Here is a 12,290-nt window from a genome sequence, read left to right as displayed (position 1 = left end):
AATACAGAGTCATAAAACAGTACTCTTGCAAGGTATATTTCCAAGACATCATCCACAGAAACAAATTTATTCAGACATAATTACAACACAAAACCCCATTGTGTCTGTGCAGATGTCCTTATGAAAAGTATGTTAGCACTTTTATTTTACAAAACTCTCTTATTTGGAACATCTACTTACATGGCTATGTCCCTGGACATACTCTTGGAAAATCGCTTTGGAAAACCTCCACATAAAGAAATGGGGAGAAATTTTTGTTTTGCAAACAAATCTTATGAATGATTCAGAAATAACTCACATTTTGAGAATAATGAACAAAAAATGTTTAGACTGTTTATTCTTTACATGTTTTAATGGTTAGAAATGGGGGACTTCCCTGGTGGTGCAGTGGTTAAGAATCCGCCTGCCAATACAGGGAACACGGGTTCGAGCCCTGGTCCGGGAAGATCCCACATGCCGCGGAGTAACTAAGCCCACCGCACCACAACTACTGAGCCTGCTCTCTAGAGCCCGTGAGCCACAACTACTTAAGCCCGCGTGCCTAGAGCCCGTGCTCCGCAACAAGAGAAGCCACCACAATGAGAAGTCCATGCACCGCAGCGAAGAGTAGCCCCCCGCCACAACTAGAGAAAGCCCGCACACAGCAACGAAGACCCAATGCAGCCAAAAATAAATAAATAAATTTACTTTAAAAAAAGAAATGGAAGCTTTCTTCAAAAGTATAGACCACTATGGTACTTATTAAAATGAATTTTAATTCAGTTTCAAATAACTTTATTAAAATTTAGATGACAAATTACAATCATCCATTTTACGAGGCAAGGTGGATTTAATGATTCTCATCTATTATTGTATATCCTCTCTTTAAACGTTTGAATAAAAGTATTTAGGCAAAGTACATTCAAATACATAATTCATATCCCTTAGTGACATTAGTGAGGTATCTAAAATGTTTCAGACAGAATAATTCAAGAAACATAGCTATTTCTAAAGGGAAAAATAGGAAAGATTTTGGTGTTTAAATATGTGTATTTCAGGATAAATGCTCCTTACTACAAATGGAAACCTAGGAACATCTTTATTAGTAAATATGACTGATCACTTAATATTTATTGATTTTTTGAGCACTTTTTAGAAATTCTAAAAATAGCTATGCTTATAGAAATCCGTGCACACTAGCTAAATCTATTAAGCAGATGTTACATAAAATTTTTATTTTAGAATTGCATGTTTAAGACAGATCACTTGTTGAAGGACAATGAGATAAAATAATGACTATGACTATGCATGAAACTTGCCATTATCTAGACACAGTCCATATGTAGCTCGCATTTATCAGGCCCTTGTCATATGCCAGGAAATGTTCCAGCTGCACCCCTGGTAGGATGTCTTCTTTGTCAATGCAGTTGCTGGCCTGCCTAGTGCCTATATGAACAGTGGGATGGGGGTAGAGAGAGGAAGGTGGGGGAATAAAACTGGAGAAAGATGCAGGAGGGAAAAGGAGAGAGAAAAAGAAAAACAGAGAGAGAATGAATAGGAACCTGTCCATTTAGTAAGGCAAGGATCCTTGCATTTCCCATGGATGAACACATATCACAGAAAGTCATTGGCAGGACTTGAGCCATCTTGCTTGGCCTACCCAGAAAGGCCAAGCTCTTAGCCAGGGGCTGGCAGGAACAAGCTGGCATTGGGGGCTTGGAAGGGATAGAGAAGTGCTGGACAGGAGCCCTATTTCCTGTGTTAGGGAACTATGCAGGGCAAAGCCCTCCAGGGCTCCTAGAAGGAACCACACAAGTGTCCCAGCATTTGGACACCAGCTTCAGAGAAGACGGTGATGGCCACTCAACATTAACCAGAGAAGCACAAAAACCAAGAAAGAGAGAAATGCCACCTCATTCAGTTATGAATAAATAGATCTACCTTCTCCCTCCTTCTCCAGTCTTCCTTCCTGCCTTCAACCTGGGAGGAGTGGGTGGGAGGCTGGTAAAGAGCAGACAGCACTTTTCTCCTCTTGCCAAGCCCTGGAGCCACAAGCCAGCCACCGTGCTTAGGGAGAGAGATTAGAGTTAGATGTTAGATCAAAGCTGTAATCGGACTAGACCGTTTTAATAACCAAAAGCCACCAGAGATGCATGGGATCTGACCAAAGTATTATTAAGGGAGGGATTTGGTTTTATAATAGTAGTCAAAGCAGTTACTGGAAGAAATAAAATAGGTTCACATTTATAACAGAATGATAGGCACTCCTCAAAAACATTAGTTCCATCATACAAGTTCATATTATCAAACACACGTACTTGATGTGTGTTAGATTGAAAACTTATCACCAACTCATGTGACTTCCATTGATCATGTTGAAGCTATTGTTTCCAGGTAGAATGCATGAAAATCTGACTTTGAGCTTAATAGCTTTTTCTTTTTCCTTTTCTTCTTCTTTTGTTGAATGTGAATCAGTACTTTATAACCTGGGATGCATTTCGTTATTAGGTAGATGCATACCTTTGGTTAAGTCTAAAGAGGTGTTTCTTGAACACCTATTTCTTGAACACCTATTAGAGGCTAGAACTCTCAAGTTAGAAGTACTCAGAACTTTTATTGGGTATTAAACTTTTATTGGGTATTAAGGTGATTGTTTTTTTTTTTTTTTTTTTTTTTTTTTTTTTTTTTTTTCTTTTTGCGGTATGCGGGCCTCTCACTGTTGTGGACTCTCCCGTTGCGGAGCACAGGCTCCGGACGCGCAGGCCCAGCGGCCATGGCTCACGGGCCCAGCCGCTCCGCGGCATATGGGATCCTCCCAGACCGGGGCACGAACCCGTATCCCCTGCATCGGCAGGCGGACTCTCAACCACTGCGCCACCAGGGAGGCCCGTGATTGGTTTTTTTAAAAAAATAAATTCATACTGCAAATTCCAAAAGTCAGTATGTAATATTATTGGGACATACACATTATACCTAACTGGATAATATTTGCATATTTTTCATGGTAATGGTTTTAAAAGACAGGTCAGCTTCCAAAATAATTTAGCTCCCTCTGTTAGTTAATGTATTCAGGAATATAAGCTAATTTATATATTTAGCTACAAATACTTCATTTGTTTATCCTACAATTGTCTAAGTGTGTTAACATATATTATCTCCTTTGATACTGGTGGGGTAGACAAAGTTTTATTATTCTCAGTTTATAGATTAAAAAACTGATTCTGAAAAAAATTATTTACAAAAAATATTATATAAAATAGCCTTAAGTCAAATATAATTCCTTCCCTCTAGCAGGGGCATCATATCACTCTCTGCATCAGCCTGGATAAGAGAACAGGATATCATTTAGTAATGCTGAACATTGCAGTGACTTTGATACAGAATTGTATCAGATAGAATGTCACCAATCTAAGATTTGATCTTTAAAAGGATTTGTAATGATTTCTTCTTTTAATGGGCCTGAGGGCCCATTAGGGGTTTTTATAATCTTCCTGTAAGGATTACAGGAAACGCATCTCTGAGCTACTGTGCAATGAGAGACAAGCCTGGAAAGGGAACTGGTTTACTTGTAAATAAACCTGAAAAATATATGGACTCCAAAATGTTTATTGTGTCTGTTCTAACAGATTCATGATGAAACCAAATGCCATGAGGTTATTGTAAAAGGAAATGGAGAATTCCTACATTAGCTTCATTAAATAATCTGAAAGAGTAAACAACTTCATGAAGTTAAAAGCTCATCTGAGAAACAGATATAACATTTGCTCTTTGGGGAATATTTCATTGTTTGACCACCTCAGTGAGAACATATTTACAGTATTGAATTATCTGAGGCACTTAATTTTTCTGAATTATTTACCATTCTTTTCTTATTATTAAAAAGCAGAAATGGCCACATTCTCAACAAACTGTATCTTCAAAGTCTTTGTGAAATCCATTGGCATGTGGCAGATCATCAGCGATAGTAGATATAGTTTTGTGTTATGATGGTCTGGATGTAGTTTTCCTTAACTTGTGTATAAATCTGGTGTGTTTCAGATAAAGTACTAAAAAATGTGGTGGATTTACTCTTTGAAACATTATAAATGAAAGATTGTGTCACTTGATTATGTAACAAATAGTTTTCCTATCCATTGGTTTTTGGTTTTTTATAATCTTACTCACCCAAGACTAGCTTTTCCACTTTTCTTTGGAAGCCATGTGGGTACTGCACTGATAAAACTATGTAGTGGATGACTTTTCCTGAACAGAACTATGTGTTTGTGTTCTATCTGATCTTACTTAGGCAATACTCCTTCCTTTATCAAAACTTACCTGGCTTGAATTTCACCGTTTTAGGACACAGATTATTTTTTCCAGAAGAAATCTATAATAATGTTCAGAGTACAATTTTCCTCCCAACATATTATTGCCTTCTGGAGATAATTTTAAGAAACTCATATTAATGTTTACTGAGTGCTGGACAATTCTTTGATCACCTTTTAAATATAATGAGAGAACCCTGTGAGGTTACCCCCATTTAAGATCCCCATTACAGAGGCAGAAAGTGGTTAAGTGACTTCCTTGGGTCACACAGGTAGGTAGGGGCAGACCTGGGGTTCACCCAGTTTGGCTCTGGGGTTTGTCTTCTAAGCTCCTACACACATTTTGGGGTTTAGTGTAGTTTGAACAGCCAGTTAAAAAGGAAAGAAAGACCTCAACAGACCATGGAGGAAAGATTTTTGTGGTCCCATAAACTACACCTACTTCTTCTGTTCTGACTTTAAGTATATTTTCACTCATTTAAATTAGTGTCAGATCACTATTTGAAACTTTTGTTTCTGGAACAAATAATTTAGGAAATGAAATAGAAACAGACTAGAAACTTTCATAATTCTGTCTTCTGAAGGATAGATTTAAAAAAATTTTTTCTAATCAGATTTCCCATGTCTTCTTAACAAATATGACATGCTATTTTATTATTATTATTATTATTTGTTTTTGTCTTTGGCCGTGCTCTGCAGATTAAGGGATCTTAGTTCCCTGACCAGGGATTGAACCCAGGCCACGGCAGTGAAAGTGCCAAGTCCCAACCACTGGACCACCAGGGAATTCCATGCTACTTTATTATTTATTTATTTATTTTGAATTTTATTTATTTTTTTATACAGCAGGTTCTTATTAGTTATCCATTTTATATATATTAGTGTATATATGCATGCTACTTTATTTCTGAAGCAAAAATTTTCTAGCAGTAGGACCATGCTTGAGAATTTTACCATGTAGTTCAAGACACATTAAAGGGGTATGAAACCAATGCACTGAGGTGGAAACTGGGGGTACTGAATTTACCTTCTCAGTAGCTCACTCACTTCCTGCTCGGTGTGCCTACTCCCACTCCTTCAGCTCGGGCCTTCACTAGCTGTCTCTTAGATAACTACCTTGGCCTTTTAACTGTCTCCCTGCTTTGGGTTTCATATTCCTCAGGTTCATGATACAGAGAGCTGCCAGAGAGATTGTTCTAAATCACCTGTTATACCACTTCTAAAAATACTCCAAAGTCTCCCCATCATATCATCAAAATAACCATAACATTAAAAAAAATCTCTGTACAATTAAGTGCTTTATGTATTATATCATTCACAGTAGGCTTAACTATCCTTTTTTTCACAGATGAGAAAACTGAGGCTTAGAGAAGTTAGGTGAATAACTAAGGCTGTAGAGCAGGTCCAGGCAGGCCTAGGACAGAGGCCAGTTGGACACCAAAGTGCATGCTCTGAACGACACCCTGCACTCCCGATATCACTGCAACATGTTTTATAGATTCCAGTATATATTAAATGTGAGCTTTTATAAAATTAACCATATTGATGACATCCTGCAGCACTTTTGCACTTTTGTCTTCCATTTATTTTGCTTCTCTCTTCAACTTAACTTGCCTACAAATAATGTACTGAATGAATTTTATGTGAGGCACTTCATAACCTACCCTAGAATCTTTTCTTTGTTAATCTCTGTTAATGCGGCTACTTCATCAGTGGTTTTATTTACATTTTTCCCATAAAACATTGATTTTTTTTTAAGTTAAAGAATTCGTTTACTTTGAGAACTTATCTCCAGTATTTTTCCTTATTGGCTCTCCAAAGGAGTAGTTCTTCATCTATTTCAGTGTTGAAATAGAATCAAGAAAATACTGTAGGCTGGGATATACCAGAAACATATGTTCTTTTATATAACTTTACAGCAAAACTCCTCCAATATGTAGTTTGGTTTAATATTATTTCTATCAATTTCCTGGTTTTTCTTTACATCTTCAACAATATTTGCTGATAAAAAATATATCTTGGTTTGTTGCCATATTGTATTATTTTAACCATTTTAAAATGCATCCATGAGAAGCTTTCTAAACATTATCATTTGGTTTAATTCTGTAATGTTTTAAATCGAGTATTGCCTGACTTCAACCACTGTTAAAAAAAACAAATCTGGAAATTTTTCATTCTCTGGTTGCTTGGTTATGAAATATCTTAGTCCTGACTACTTCATACTAACACTAGCTGATATCATAGAGCACAATAAGGCAAAGTTCCTCTCTAACAACAGTGGATATAAATCCGTATTCCAAATAGTGTTCTTGGTAATTTTGAATATTTTACCTACCTGTCACATATGATTAAACAGTAATGGTGTTTAATCCCACTACATGGCTGATGAAGAGTTTCTGAAGGAATATATATCTTTTTCTCTTGTGCCTGAAATGTAGGTGTTATCTTTAATCAATAGCTGCCTTTCAGGAATATTTTAAAACTTGTGTCGTTTTGTGAGGGTTAAAACTAGATAATAACATGGAAATTCATTTAATCAAGCACTGTAAAACATAACATATTGCAAGACAATGAACATATGAGGAAGCCTCTTTCCCCTCTGCCGTGTTAGGAGCTCCTGTCCCCTGTTCGGTGGTGTCACCTCAAGTACTATATGAAACTCATAACTATCTGGACCAGACTGGACCAGGGTACTGGTGTCAATCCATATATGAAAGTAGATTAAACATTAGTTAGAGCTCCTTCTCATTTTTTAGTTGAAAATAAAAGTCCATGGGAGTTCCAGTTGGCTTGGCAGATAGTGGGAGAAGCCTTCCAGGCATAGGGCACTACAAGTACAAGAGCCCTGGGATAGAAGCATGCTTGGCACATTCAAGGAACTGTGAAGACGCCAGTGTAGCTGGCACACATTTCCATGAGAAATTGCTATAAGAAGTCCAGTCTTTCACAGTGATAAATATGAAAAACTCTCTCCTGGGAACCCTGACCATGCGGTTATGTTCCCATCATTAGATGGTTAACATACTGGTCCTAGAGAATGACTTTGAGCAGTTTTCTTCATAGTTCCTCTTCATCCATTTCAGTTTTTCATAATGTAACAGCCTACTGGCCGGTCTTTAGAACACTTTATTTAAATGAATTATTACTACCACTTCTTATGTAGATGTTTGGTTAAAAATTCTATTAACCTTTCCTCTTCCTCTGACATTGATTCTCCCAATGAGAGAAGAAGAATTTAAGGAGTGTCAAATAGAATTTGATACATAGATCCTGTTTATTTTGACTTCAGTGTCAGACCTAGAGCAAAGAATTTTATTATATTTTCTAGTTTGTCTTAATTTCATTTCTGCTTCAAAAAAGAGATGATCTTATTTAGATATTATTTGGAAACTGACCCATTGAAAGGATACGAGCATTTTAATGCTGGCTACCACTTACCGTGTAGTTTTAAATACATTTTTCTGAGCCTCAGTTTCCTTAACTGTAAAATAGCATACTATGTAATGGAATTGCTGGTTTTATAGATAAAAAATGTCACCAGTTTTACAGGTGAGGAATCTGAGATCCAAGGAATCAGTTAATAATATGTCTTGTGATACTTTTAAAAGATTGTATATTAAGATAATACTTGACACAGAGTAATCATGCAGTAAAGGAGCCTGTCATTGTTATTACTATTTTAATTAGAGGAGGAAGTAACTGTCTTCTACACAAATTTATTTTCTTTAGAAATTAAGAAAAGCGGTAATCCAATCTCTTGTACTCCAGATATCAAATGAAAGTTAAGAGCACAAAAGCTAAATAAACTATTTGTGATGATTCTTTTACCCAGGGTAATTTTTCATTGTTGATAAAATGCAACATTTCACAAAATGTTTGTAAGTATCAATTACAAATCAAGATTTCTTTGTTATGCAGTTTAATCAGCTTGAGGCAGTAAACCCTTAAGTTATACATTTTACAAGGCCAAATAAAAGGATTGTCCTGCTTAAAAATAGTATAGATTTTTTTTTATTGGAGTATAGTTGATTTACAGTGTTGTGTTGATTTCTGCTGAGTACAGATTTTTAAAAGGAAAATACCTCAAGCCATGAAGAATTATTTGCCTATATTTATGTTGAGCTCTGTTTAGAGCAAGTAAACTCTGACTCTTTCAATCATATTAGTCTCTGGGCTTCAGTTCTCTCATTTATAAAATGGGGATAGTGTTAGCACCTAGCTCCAAGGATTGTTCTCAGGGTTAGAAGTTGAGCATGCAAATTACTTAACACACAGGAAACATTCAAGGGTTTTTAAAAATTACTGCTATCACATTTGTGGTTATTCTAATTTTATTTAACCAACCTTTATAAAATTGAAGGGCTATCTGCTGTCTTCCTTGCAATGCCTTTTGAGATCCGGATCTCAGTATCACAAGAAGGGCTTCTGCAGTCCTCAGGATCTCTCCCTGTGAGATGGCATGTAATGGTTTCAGAATGTGGCCTTATGCTCACTCAGTAAGCCATCGCCCTTTCGTTGGAAACAGCATATGGAAATCATCACAAAGAGAAGGAATCATTTCAAGTGCTTTGAAAATATAAAAGAAAAATAAATTGTCCCTGGTAAGTAAATATAGGATGCTGATCTCTGAATAGTCAGGAAAACTCTGTGCCAGGGCCTTTGGGGAAGGCTAATGAGCATTTCAGTCCCTCCTCCCAACCCCCCACCCTTGTCTTCTAAATTAGAAGAAGTTCTTACTATATAAGGCTGCTTTTTCTAAGTAAATGATAGTAGTTAAACTCTGTATTTTTAGCTTTTCAAACAGTGGAAAGTTATTTTCATCAGTCAAGATCAAGCTAAAATGAAAACGTTTGTGAAAGGCTTAGGCCTTGGGAGTCAGGTACTACCATAGCAGTCACCTTTATTTTTATTTCTTTCATGAAAAACATAACATTTTCCATTGGATGGTGCTCAGCATGACGGATATTAGATTGAATTGTGTAAATATTACATTACATGTATGGGCTGCTGCAGGGAGTCAAAACGCAGTGACCCATTTTCAGGTCTCCAATCTTTTGGCCGCCTGCCTGCCAGATGGGGAAATGTTGATCAGAACAATTTCATCCTGAGGCAGAGCTGCAATCTGGGAGAGAAAACTCATCGCTGTCTGCTTCTTCTGTGCCAAAATGACCATGTAGCTTCATGTTGAGTGAGTTACCAAGGGTTTCCTTCAGCTGCAGGCGCAGGACTGAGAGTAGACACAAATTCAGTTAAGGATCCCATTATGATGTCTTCCATTCTGTTTTTTATTACCCTCAACTTCTCTTACCCTCTGTTTCTTTTTCTTATTTGAGAAGGAAAATTCCTTCTTCTCTGTCTTCACTGCCCCCATTCTCTTAACTCTCATTCTTTATCTATAAAGAATCTCTATTCTTTTTATGCCTCTCTTTTCCCCTATAGCTTCCTAAGCAAGACACCTAATCTGATGTTGCCTTATCTGCAGAAGTAATGATATCGTGCGTGAGTGTGTGTGTGCGTGTGTGTGTGAGAGACAGAGAGAGAGAGAGAGAGAAAGTTCTGCATACATCTCTCTTTCTTAATTGATTTTCATGGAAAGATAAAAACATGCTGGATTTTTTGATTCAGAGCTGAGATGAACAAGTATGGAGAATTACTTTCCAGGAGTGTGTTTCCACAGTCCAGGCCTTCTCTCATAAAAACTCCTTTTCAAGGTTTTTAAGGCCCTTTTCCTCCTATCACTGTCTCTGGTCTGAGCAGCTTGCTTCCTCCAGGGATGCTGTTCTCATTTTCTCCTGAACTTGACATGTTAATTCTTCTCCCAGGTCTCTATGACTTTGCCCATGATCTTTTCTGCAATGGAATGTTTATATTTATTTCTCCCAGGCACATAGTAGGTATGCAATAAAGACTTATTTTTTAATTGATTGATTAATAATGATTCTCCTTTTTAATTTAGTAAGGGATAAAATTGCATTCGGTTGAAAGCAAGTACACATTGTTTGAGGAAGTTCATAAATTTTATCAGAAGCTTTAAGGATAAATGTTTTGAAGGATAAGGATAAATGAGTGGTTCAGAATCTGTATCAAAGGCAAGTAGGAGCCAGAACATGATTCTGCCACAGGATTAAAGAAGAGGGTAAAGGGCAGGGAGAAGGGGACTGGGATGGCAGGGTAGCACAGCGTGAAACAAGGGCATTCTTCCTTTGGAAGTACTCACGCTGTGGTCAAACCACGGCTCTTACTCAGGCCCCAGGCTCCTGGAGCTACAGTAGCAAAGAGTGACTTCAGACCACAGTATGCCTTCCTATTTTGTACTTAACAAACAAATATTATTGTTTTGATAGAGCTGAAGGCTGTGATAAAGAAGCTTGTTTCTCATTGGTATTTCTAGTTTAAAAATTTGCATTTTCCACACTTATATTGTCACCTTACTCTTTGAAAGCAGGAACCTAGCTCCTGGCATCTTCTAAAACAGTGCTCTTCAAGGGTATTAGCTGTGTCAGCATCCTAGTGACAATGTGTGACACAGTGCTGTGGAAAGGTGTGCTCTGGCCCTTCCTTCTCATACATAGGAGGGGGTGGCAAGGACTGGAGACATTGCAGTTTAACCCCCTGAAGATTTTACAGGTCTCCAGCTTTGTACACAGGAACCTCAACACTCCTAGAAGAGAAGCAGCTTTGTCTTGGAGACTTCTGGAAAGAGTGGTTGATGGGGCAGACGTGGGTGGATTATGGACCACACCCGTCCTCGGGAAGGCTGCCGCATAAGGATGTGAGTGAACTTGTCCCTGAGTATGCAGGAGAAGAGAGAAAACTTCTAATTATTAGTGTCCCTGGGGGCATTGTGATTATACTTATATCTATGTGATTTCCAGAGAGCACAGCCTGGGTGCTTATCTCTGACTCTTTCTAGAAGTTGATATCCATATACCAAAAGCTATCTGTAAACTACAAATGAGATGGCTCAGCAGTTGCACAATGGCATTTCCTGGTCACTCACAGCATGCTCCTGGTCTCTCCCATTTGTGGAAGACAGATGACCTGAACGTGATTCCCCACCCCTCATTTTTTGGTTTTCCATTTCCAGAGCCTGTGTTCTGCAGTGACCCCCAAATCATTAATCTAGCTGAAATGCTGAACGTTCTCAGGTTCCTTCTGTGTTGCTGCTTTTCATCTTAGAGTCTGTCTTTCAGCAACTCATGTTGCTGTTTTTCACTGTTGTTTCAGCTCTAAAGGTTGCTGCAGGTGCAGAGAGAAACCCTGACTTTGTAGCCCCAAAGGCTTCCTTTGAACCAGTTCCTCCTTATGATAGGATGGCCTTATGGCAAATGATGCAGTGGAGAATGCAGACGCCATCACTCAACTTGGCTTTTCCTTTTCTGTGCTGAGACTTTGTTCTTTCTGTCCCTTAATTTGCTTTTGACCTTGCAGAACATGCCTCTGCTCATATCTAAAAGAGGAGTGTTGCAGTGGGGATTTCCGTTTTCACAACACTCAAAATCACTTAATCTTCATGAGCACGAATGCTTAGATATTACTTGTTTAATTTTGTGAATGTGTTTATGGGAAGTAATGGTGTTTCTAAGTACTGCCAGTTTCTGCTAATTGATAGGATAGACAGGGGAAACTGCTTCACTGACCTCCAAAAAAAAAAAAAAAAAAAAGAGAGAGAGAGAGAGAAGAATGCTTTTAGGGACTAGGGCTTTAGAAGATTTTGACTACCTCTAAGCATTTCATAGAAAAGCAATATTGTTTAAAAGCTTAGCTTGTGGGTGGATGTATGTGGGAGGAGGTAGGTGAACCCAGTCCCATAGGTCATTTTAAGCTAGGTTAGAGGAACACAGCACCAGAACACATCTTTCGTTCTTATCTTACCCAGCCATTTTTTTCCTAACAATCCTTCAAAGTTTAGTTCAGTCCAGTTGTTTTCATGAACCTCTCCCCAAACAAAATATGAGTACTTTGTCTCTAAAACTGTCAATGCCATGTATTGTCAATGCCCAAGCA

The 12,290-nt window shown here is 37.8% G+C and overlaps 1 protein-coding gene and 1 long non-coding RNA gene across 4 annotated transcripts in view; one reads left to right on the top strand and one right to left on the bottom strand.

Moving 5' to 3' along the window:
• The window catches only part of SYNPO2 (synaptopodin 2), a 173,548-nt gene that overhangs the window by 3,501 nt on the left and 157,757 nt on the right, over window positions 1–12,290 (top strand). The gene's annotated exons all lie outside the window — the stretch shown is intronic.
• Window positions 1,241–8,838, bottom strand: LOC309791538. Its single transcript, XR_014291521.1, has 3 exons — window positions 8,628–8,838; window positions 1,921–2,046; window positions 1,241–1,475 (listed from the first exon to the last, which is right to left on the bottom strand). It is a non-coding gene; the product is annotated as an uncharacterized lncRNA (long non-coding RNA).

The sequence above is a fragment of the Mesoplodon mirus genome (genome assembly GCF_964341445.2).
Source record: "Mesoplodon mirus genome assembly, chromosome: 2".
NCBI lineage: Eukaryota > Metazoa > Chordata > Mammalia > Artiodactyla > Ziphiidae > Mesoplodon > Mesoplodon mirus.
Note: the sequence above shows the minus strand (reverse complement) of the source record. Positions and strands in the feature narration are given on the sequence as shown.